This window comes from Paramormyrops kingsleyae, chromosome 5 (assembly GCF_048594095.1).
Source record: "Paramormyrops kingsleyae isolate MSU_618 chromosome 5, PKINGS_0.4, whole genome shotgun sequence".
Lineage (NCBI taxonomy): Eukaryota > Metazoa > Chordata > Actinopteri > Osteoglossiformes > Mormyridae > Paramormyrops > Paramormyrops kingsleyae.
In genome coordinates this window covers 7,070,989-7,081,426 of record NC_132801.1, presented here as the reverse complement: position 1 = coordinate 7,081,426, position 10,438 = coordinate 7,070,989, and positions in this window count along the sequence as shown.

Here is a 10,438-nt window from a genome sequence, read left to right as displayed (position 1 = left end):
TTGGGTTTGCGCAGTTTTTCGTCGCTCTCTCCATGGTGCTGAATAGTATTGGCTTCAACTCCGAATGACCAGTACTTAGCACTTTGCACCATGCAAAGAAAACATCCGGACGAATTACTAACCAAAAGAATCATATTGTCTAAGCATTACACACCCGCATCCGAAAGTCGAATTATTTTTCCGTAAGAATGAAAATCGGTTGAAAAGTTCCCACGACTATTTCTCGCTCTTTATTGCGCCGTGTATTGTTCGCAAGTGTATTTTAAGTATTTTAAAAACAAAACTTGATACTGACGCTAATGGACGTTAAAATGGGCACCAATGTTTTCTATAAGAGAAAACATTTCTTTTGTATCTTTATGTATGAATCCATGACCACCGCTGAAGCATGAAAGTAGGTCAAAAATCATCTTTGTTTAATTCAGAGGGTGCAAATGAGGGGAATATCTGGTAGGCTGACACTTTCTGTGGTGTATATTAGTCTACATTAGTATCTTGGAAATTATTTGATCAATTTTTTTTCCAAAACAATTGGAACTTTTTTTGACAAAATTGCTACTAGCTGTGAGACCCGGCTATTTTGTTCATCCAGACCATCGTCCTTTTGACATTTTGTGGTTTTAAAACCCTCTCAGGTAAAGCAGGAATACTCAGCTCATTATTCAATGGTCAGTTATTCAGCAGAGTGGGATTCCAATTGGGATGGTGTAATGTTGTACATGTCGTACATGTCGTACATCGTATCAGATTGCTATCACGCATCGGGGCTCACAGGGCACTGGAGAAGGCGAGCAGAGTCATTTTGCTCAGTACTTTCTCTTTCTAAATATTTCTAAATTCTTTAGTGTCTATCTATAAATCCATTTTCCATACCTGCTTCTCCTGTGCAAAGTAACGGGGGTCCCCAGCCGATCCGGGAAGCTACAAACGCAAGGCAGGGAATAACCCAGGATGGGGCCTCATTGTGGCGTTTCCCCCGGGTTCAGGGAATAACCCAGGATGGGGCCTCATTGTGGCGTTTCCCCCGGGTTCAGGGAATAACCCAGGATGGGGCCTCATTGTGGCGTTTCCCCCGGGTTCAGGGAATAACCCAGGATGGGGCCTCATTGTGGCGTTTCCCCCGGGTTCAGGGAATAACCCAGGATGTGGCGTTTCCCCCGGGTGCTCCGGTTCTCCCTGACAGCCCCAAAACATGCTAACGTGAATTGGAGTTGCCAAATTGTCCCTAGGTGTGAATGGTGTTCTTTATTATCTTTTAAAAGTTGTCTATAGCCCTTGAAATGAGTGCTTAAGCAGTACAAGATCTTATTTGTCAAAGGACTTAAGATGCAAATGAGGCCTTTTGAAACAGTTTCAGGAGGCATTAGAAGGACGTGCTATTTGGCCCGAACCGTGTTGCTGTTGAATCTCAGGCCAAACAGGACCAGACGGCCCGGCGAATGCACTCCCGCAGCTGTCGCTGGTTCCGCTCTGATGCAACAGTGGCTCCGGCACCGTTTGTTGCAATGCAAGTCGTCATTCTTGGCAAACTAGCCATAAGACCAAAACCAATAAAGTGATGCATAATTTAAGGCTAGGTAGACTGTGTTGGATACAATGTAACGCCGGTGTGGCTTGGGGCGGCTTAGAGAACCTGCTTGTGGACTGAGCTGTTCCACTACAGTGCGTGAATCTGTATCACATTAGCATGTCCTCTGATCCAAGGTATCATAATATAAATTAGAAGGAAGAAAAATAAGCCGGACATATAGACAGTACATATGATGTCCATGTTTAATATGGGACACCGGAAACAGGGCTGGACTGGGATTAAAAATCAGCCCTGCACTTTGGGGTCCTCCGCAATAAATATAGCTGACCAGGTGGGGGGGGGTGATAAATTCTGCGGGCCCTCAAACCCATTGCCCACCTGCAAAATGCCCTAAGCCCTTCCCTGGGACCATCACCAGTGGTTCTGATGGGCCTCAGCCGCAGAGGTCTACCATTCTTGTGCTCAGCACCTTAGCACCACACATTTGTGCAATTTTATATCAGCTGAAACTCTGAAAGGAATTGGTGTTGGTTTATTTAAAAGAGTTGAATCACCACGAGTCTCATTATGAGCCATGAATCTCATGGCCGATACTCATGTGTAACATGTCGGATTTATACAGTGAAAGGTAATCTGTGAGAGACGGTAATCTTTCCTGTAAAAGCAAGATTGGTCTGATAAAACAAGCTCACCCAAATACCTGTCATGTGAACACTTAACAAAGAAATATGTAATGGGGGCTGGCGGGATTGTAGGTCGGGAAATCATCTGTATCTGAGGGAATAAAAGGTGGCTTGGGGGGAGGGGTCCATTACAAAAGACCGACGTTTTATGTTTTAACTGTAAGCACCTCCCATATTTCCTTTCTCGGAGAGTGAGATGAAAAGAGGCGATCACGTCTGCAGTCGCTACAAAGCATGTATGTTGTGCTGGCAACAGCGGACTGGGAGATGAAAACTTCATTTTACTAACCATCAAAGAGACTATTTATTTTCTCCCTCCGCAGCCTTTCATATGGTAAACCCGCCGTCCGGTGCGAGAGAGCAGAAACACATTACTTTACAGCTGACATTTCGGCCCGACTCTGTCACATAGCATTTATTTTTAGAGCTGCCTGCCAAGATCGAAAGAGAATATGGAAATTTTCTTCCGATACAAAAAGAAAGGGGAGGGCCCAAAATCGTCACCCAAAAGCCCCCCAAGGGCCCGATCTGGGCACAAACATTAACTCAGCCTCGTTAAACAACATAAGGTGACTCACTGTCAGTTTATTTGTCTACAGAAAACATGGTAAAACTGTAAAATGAAGGAATCTAGTGTAGCTTCCAGACCAGGTCCAAACTTCACCGCGTTATCGAGGCGTCACATAATGAGAGGGGGATGTTTCCGTTGTCCGTCTCAGAGGATCCGCCACGTGAGAATGGCAATCAGCCAGAGCCAAGGCGGTCGAAGGTCGTCTCCCTGGAGAGGGCTGAGCGACTTATTTAAGCCTCCAGAGGGAGAGATTTGGATGCCATGGCGACCAGGTTCCTGTCTCCCACCACTTGCGTACCATCACCCATCTTCTCCCCCTCCTCCATGTTTGTCTGTGCCTGTCTCCGCAGCCAACATCCGTACCCTTTTCTCTGAGGCTGACCGTGTCTCATCGATTCCATCGTTTTGATATCTCTCTCTCCTATGGTTTCCAGCCCCCAAATCCGCCCGCCCAATTCCTTTTTCCTCCAGCTCAGTCTCACCTCAGTCGCTTTTCATGGCCCTTGATGTTTTTTTTTTGAGTTCTCTCCCTTCCTCCATCAGTACATATGAACACATGTGTGCTGTATTTGCAGCTACATCTTTCCTGACCGGGTATAAAAAGTGGCTTTTTAATGAATTTCAGCTCCAGGTTTGCTGGGGACTGAGTTGAGCACAAGGCCTTGTTCGGGTCTATAGGCAAACCAACGTATCCATTAATGCCATATATGTGTGTTTCTGAAGGTGTATTTATGGAAAGTGGGGAATCTAGGATTATGGACATATGGGTAAAATTTGGGAGTCATAGCCCGAGGATGAGAACTGTCGTCGTTGCCCAAAAAACATGAGCCACGCTTTGTACTTGTCAGTATTATCATGTCGTAGCAATGCATGGATATGTGTTTAAGTAGTGCAGTGTTCAGAATGCGAATCGTATCCAGTTATGATTGTTTTATGAGTCTGAATCTGGGGGAGGCCAGGAATCAGACTGGGAGGACACTGGAGTGGAGAGGACACTGACCTGCTGGGCCCAACAGATAAAGGAGGAAAAGGAAAATGGAGGGGGGCTGAAATGCAATTTATATCTATGGTCACATACATCATCAGTCCTTCACATTTGAAAGCTCTTTAGGGGGCGACGCTTATGGGAAGCGGGAGCACATGGGCTCAGCGGGCTGGACTGCAGCCTCACACCTCCGGGATCAAGGGTTTAATTCTCTCTCCGGGTTCTGCATGCGGATCCTGCATGTTCTCCCCCTGTTAGTACCTGCCCTGCGAATTGGCCAGTGTGTCAACATGTCCGCTGGATTGAATAAGCACTTAGAGCAGATGGGTGGATGGAGAACAGAGGTGGAAAGTTCAGGGCCAGAAAGTACAAATCCAGACCAAGATTTTGTTTCAACCAGCCAGTTGAGTCCTCTGTGACTGTGACTCTTTATGCTCACCTGGTTGGTTGAAACACAATCTTGGTCTGGATTTGTGCTTTCTGGCCCTGAACGTTCCACTTCTGATGGAGAGCAAACACAATAAAGAGGACAGCGATCTTAACCCATGGAACAGTGAGGACAGTGATGGGCTTTGAGTGCAACAGCTTATTCTTGCTGACATGTTAACCCAGTGTGGAGGGCAGAAGATCTTCAAAAGTCCTGCATTCTTACTGCCCTTCTGGGCCCATCCTAGTAATCGCCACATGTCTGCTAGACTTCATGGCTACAGCAGCTGTATTCTACCTAGCCATAAAGACCTCATGGATATTCACCCAGGATGCTTAGGGGCAGTGTGGTCTGATGATGCTTCATGCACCAGCTGTGTAATAAGGCAGCTTGGAGGCGTAGGTTAGAGTTAGATGATCAGTGGTCATTGTTAACACACCACATTTCGTTGCAGTGTCTGAACAATGACCACTGATCACATAATTGCAACCTGCACCTCCAAGCTGGTCCTCTGCATTTAACCCATATGTGACTTTTCGTGACATAGCAGGGGGCAGCTAACTCAGCGCCTGGGGAGCAGTGCTTGGGGACGGTACCTCATTCAGGGTACCTCAGCGGTGCCTTGCTGGTTGGGGATTCGAACCTGCAATCTTTCGATTACAAGTGCGCTTCCCTAACCATCAAGCCACCACTGCCCACAGTGTCCAGTCCACAGAGATAAATCATCCAGCGGGGACAGGCAGATCAGAGATGGGCGATCGGCAAGGCTGGCCTTCAGGCCTGGCAGCAGGGAAACAGGAGGCGTTTCACTTCCTCGCTCCGGTCTGCACTCACACTGTAACCCACGTTAGTCACCCAAAAAAAAAAAAAAAATCTGCTGACAGGTTCACTCTGCGCCAGCAAACAATCACTCTCGTATATTTTTAATATTGTACAAAATCCAGGCACAGGACAGCGAACGTGACCCAAATACTGCTGACCCGCTGGTGCCCAACAGAGGTCCAAGTGACAGGAGCTGGATTTTTTCAGCAAGACCCCAGATGTAATTAGACATCGTGCTGGATGGTCAATGTCTCCCGACTGATATTTTTGCCAGCTTGAAGCTCTTGGATGCTGGCGATGGGGCAGAAGCCCCTGGCCAGGGGGTGGGGTTGGGGGGGACTGAAGAACAATGTGTGTGGTTATAATTAATATATGGGATTATATAATCTGTGATTATATATGGGCCTGTATAGGCATTCCTGTTTACGCATGTGTATATGTTTGTGTATATGTTTGTGTGTATGTTTGTGTGTATGTTTGTGTTTATATTTGTGTGTATGTTTGTGTTTATGTTTGTGTGTGTGACTATGCATATGCTTTGAGTAGGTTTGCAGGCCAATGCTGGCTAGTGTGAAAGTATATATGGGCATTTATAGACTTATAGGGTATTAGGGTGAATTTGTGCGTGGGGGGGTGGGATTATGCAGATGTTGGTGTGTCAGTGATTGGGGATATATTATATTGATGTCCTTGATTGTTTTTGAAATATACTTTGCAATAAATAAACGATTCCGCTATAAATACCTCAGGTTTAGAAATGGCACATAATTCTCTGTCCCAGCTTACACCCACACCCTGTCATTGGTTCCTGCCACCCGCAGATGACAAGACTCGCTGCTGTGACACCGGTCGCTCGGCGAGCGGGAACGTCCGCGGATATCCAGCGATAGAGATATGATGTTTGCCGCGCCAAACACCGAGAACAGTTCCCTGCTGACCGGGGCGACGGAAGCGGGGAGATTGTGAATTATTGGAAGTCCGGCCCACAAATAGAGAAGTGTGGCGGCTGCGTGGTTGGTGCACAAAGGCTATCGACCAGGCCGATGTGCTGCTCCCGGTGGTGTTGCTGGGTACAGCCATGCTGTCCCCCATCCGCACAGCAGAAAGGCCTCAATCAATGCGGGGGGGGGGGGTTGTACGGTCTATTTAAAGCTGCACAAGGGCACTGAAAAGTGATGGTATTTCAATGTGCCGTTGGTAACACAGAACCAAAAGCAGTAACAGGTACATCCAATGCATTTAGCATTTTGAGAGGCTGTCAACCGGCTCTCAGATCAAAGGCGCCCTAACTAATCGAACATCAGTTATGTACAGAAAGTACAACCTTTAGTTTTGGTACTTTCCGACTCAAGTGTCATTTTTACCCGGACAGAATAAGGTTGTTTATCTCAGGGCAACCCAGCCATGCTCTTGGAAATCCCAGTCGTAGGCTGACCCCCACATCTGGTACCGCAGCGGATGGGGGCCATTTCCATGGCGATAATATGGTGCTATTGAGTTTGGGGAGGGCCAGAGGCGGGGCCTGATGATTGGAGTCACAGCTGGCCGCGGCCGGTGTGTGCAGTCACTTCCCGTCAAGGCTCTTCGTTGGCCGTCGTCTTGGTGCATGCAGGATGACGTCTGTCAAGATCAAAGCCACCCACAACATGCAGTTGAGCATCTGATTCACGGTGCCTTGCATCGTCTTTTGAATGCCGGCCCGGGTCACCATGCCACCTTCCCCCTCAGCATAGAGGTATAACCTCCTGTTATAAAAACACACCAATGATGGGAATTAATGCAACTAAAAGGCATTGCTAGGGTTTAATTGACATTTCCCAGTATCCTCTGCCTCCTGCCCCAACCAATCACAGCTTTGCCGAGCAGGTGAGAATTGGGCAACATTAGGTGAAGCACAGAATGCCCCATATCTCTTTTTGAACACAACCTTATCAGAGCACCATCAGCCTACATCCAGGGACCTGAACTGGGCATCTCGGCCCTAACAACTCTGTTACCTCCTGCCCCGTGGTCACCTTTTAAGCCACGGAAACCATGGCGACTGAGATAAGCAAGGAGGGAGCCTCTCTCGTACTTGCTGATGAATCCCTCTGACTTTCAGCAGAGCCCTGAGCACGAAGCAGTGCTTCTGTATGTGAGGAGTAGGTGGAATGAGGGGGGGGGGGTCTGTTATGTCAGACCTGCTGGTGAATCCTCTGGGGAACTCTGTGGGGCCACAAGTAGCATGGAGAAAGTGTTTTCAAACAGATTCCAGCTGAATATAGGCAGCCATCAGGACGCACGTAGAGTCAATATGCGAGGGCTTGTAATTATTTTAATTATTGATCTCACCAGCTCCCCTGGGCACTGCTGGCATCCAAGGAACTTCATTAATTAAATAAAACAAAAAATGCATTGAAAAAAAAAAGAAGCAACACAAAATAAGGAGTAATTTAGCAGCACTGGGTAAATAATGCCGATAATGAGTCTATCTGCTTCCTCCTCCTGACACGGCGGCTCACGGAGCTACATTACGAGACCGGACCCTCGCAAGGGCTGAACTGTGGACGGAACAAGCTTTAATTATCCAGTTATCCAGCACTTTCAGGGACAGCTGGCAATTATCAGCCGAGGCAGAAGTAAATAACACGATTGCGTTCCTGTTACCGATTCTGCCCCGAAAGTGAGACAAACAGAAGAATCTAGACCAGAAGTTGCGCTTGGATGCAAGAAGGATGCGTATGTGGACAACAGTCAGAAGCTGGGCTGCTACACTCTCAGAAATAAGGGTAAAAATTTATACCTTTGCTTGTCACTGGGGCTGTACCCTCAAAGCTCTGCCAATTGTACCCTTGGCTGTAGGTAATTGTACCATTTAAGGTACAGAAATAGAATCTGAGGAACATTTCTGTACTATTGATGGTACATTTATGGTGTTTGTACCTTTGGGACGTTCCTCAGAGTCCATTTCTGTACCATAAAAGGTACAGATATAAGGGTACATCCCCAGTGACATGCAAAGGTACAAATTTTTACCCTTTTTTCGGTTCCCCTCTGAGGCGGAGCTCTGGATTCTGTTGAACGGACATGGAAATGCTAGAGTAGTTACGCTCTTCTGTATCTCCCTAAATGCTCCCCGTTGCCTGTTCCGTTCTCGAATTGCATTTCCAATTCCACCTTGCATCCGAAGGAGTGCCAACGTCAGGATGAATGCTGTGCACTTAACGGCCCGCTGAGCCACCGCGATCCAGGCAAAGAAGGCCGAGGAGGATCTAAGGGCTGGGCTCACTGGGGAGGGGCGGGGGGGAATTACAGCAACCGACTGTAAGATGATAGCGTCCGTGAGACCCCTGCAGTGACCCCAAGTTGCTGCCCGGCAGACATCTCTCAGGCGGTTAACAACAAACAGCTCCACTCCGTCAGAGAGAGAGAGGGATATTTTGCTGGGGATCGATACCAAGAATCGCCATAATAGAATTACTTGGACATAAAGCAACAAAGCATTTTATATGTATTTACTAGCTCTTGATACCCCAGGGTCGCCTGTAGACCTCACTGTAATGTACGGCACTGGCAGAAGAGGGAGAGCTTATAATAAGAAAAATAAGACTGCTGTCTCCTAATTTCTATTTAGCTTCACCGTTTTGGACTTTTGTGGTTCACACTGCATGGTCTCGCCCCGCTAAACTGACACCTTCAAGCTAAGGAAAAGCTAGAAATCAATCCAGTGATGAACCTGTGCTGGCTTGAGAGCGACTGGTGTGGACGGAAGGTTTTCAGGGCTGGGAGATAAAACCAGGTGGCCTTGATTTGCAGCCCTTTCCTTGACATCGGTGTTATAGGCGAACCAGGCTGGTGTGGGTTCAAAGCCGCTTCAGCTGTCAGTTACTTTTGCTTGGAAAGAAGTTCCTTTTCTTGACAAGAGCTTGCTCTGCCCAGACTTAAAGGTTATCGTCAAGGGATTAAGTGCCAACCGGGGGTGGAGACTGTACGTTCGCTGTTGTGGACAGCACAGCCCTTCCAAGGTCCGTCTGAAGCCTTTGACGTTGTTGGGAACTGGGACATTACCAGTGAGTGAACGGCTCCATGAGATCTGTGCTGGTTCGCCATATGAGCTCTTATTGATAAGCTCTGACCACCATTTGCCTGTGGAACGACCTCAGCGACCCACATCTAATTTTCCCAAGCCGGTACTTTGCTGCTCTATAACATACAAACAGGTCATTAATTGTTTTTCCTGTACAAGTAATGTGATTTAAAATAACAAATACTAAATAAAGGCACTGTTATGTTGACCTTTTTGATCCTGGTCAGTGTGAGTTTTCGATAATTGCACCATCCATCCATCCATCCATCCATCCATTTACCATAAATCCCATTATCTACTATAGGGTCACTGAGGTAAACATACTGTATTTTAAATTATCCTTACAACACAAAATCAGTAGGCGTGTTGTGCTCGGTGTTGAACTCATTCATTATAAAACTGACAAACAGTAGTTTTAGCGATTTTAAAATGTTAAGAAAAAATGTGAATATATACCTTTTAAAACAAGAAATACCCTCGGAAGGACCCATGCACGGACTTTGTGAGGCGCTAGTTATTAGCGTTCTTCTTTGAACCTGTGGTTAATAAGCCTTGCGGTCCTTCAAAGGTATCCTGCTCATTATCATTAGGACTGTTTAAAGCAGCCGGTTTCCTACCAGGTGACGTACACGACGCGCAATCATAATTATGTAGACCGGGGGTTTCAACCGGGTGTCGTCAAGCCTGGTGGTCTGTAAATACTTAGAATAGGCTCTGCAGAAATGCATAGTGATTCAGACAGAACGGTACGATCCAATCGGCAGTTTAATTCGGCTATGAAACCCGCTTTCGTAAGAAGCCACGCTGTACCGGGTTACGTACGGTTATATTAATGGAGGGGGCAGCAGGTGGTTTAGTCTTAGAAACATTTGGTTTTTAGTGTTAAAAAAAAAGAGAAAAAGAAACCCATACGGTTGTGTTAATGTGGTTCATCCACTGTTTTCTGTAATACAGTGAATCGAATATTTAATCACAGAGACGAACGACTAAGATGCTCTTAGAAAATACCTATTAATACGGTACTTTAAGTAACTGGCAATGCTATTGAATGGAACGAAGCAGTCTCATACCCTGTAAGGTTTTCGTTAAAAAAGTAAAAATAATAATTAAAAAAAAAACTTCTGGCCTCTAAATTCACCTTGTAAATAAACGTCTAAAATTCAATGCGTCAGGCAAAACTCGTGCATGACAGAGACAGCGAAGTGTTTCACCCATTTTACATAACTCCATCTTTTACTGGGGAATTTCTCTTTGATTAACATATCCCCTTAATGTTGGTGCTTTCAGGTTCTCAGCTTGACAGATGAAAACGTGTCTCTGCCCCCCCGATACGCTGTTATTTATACCGACGCT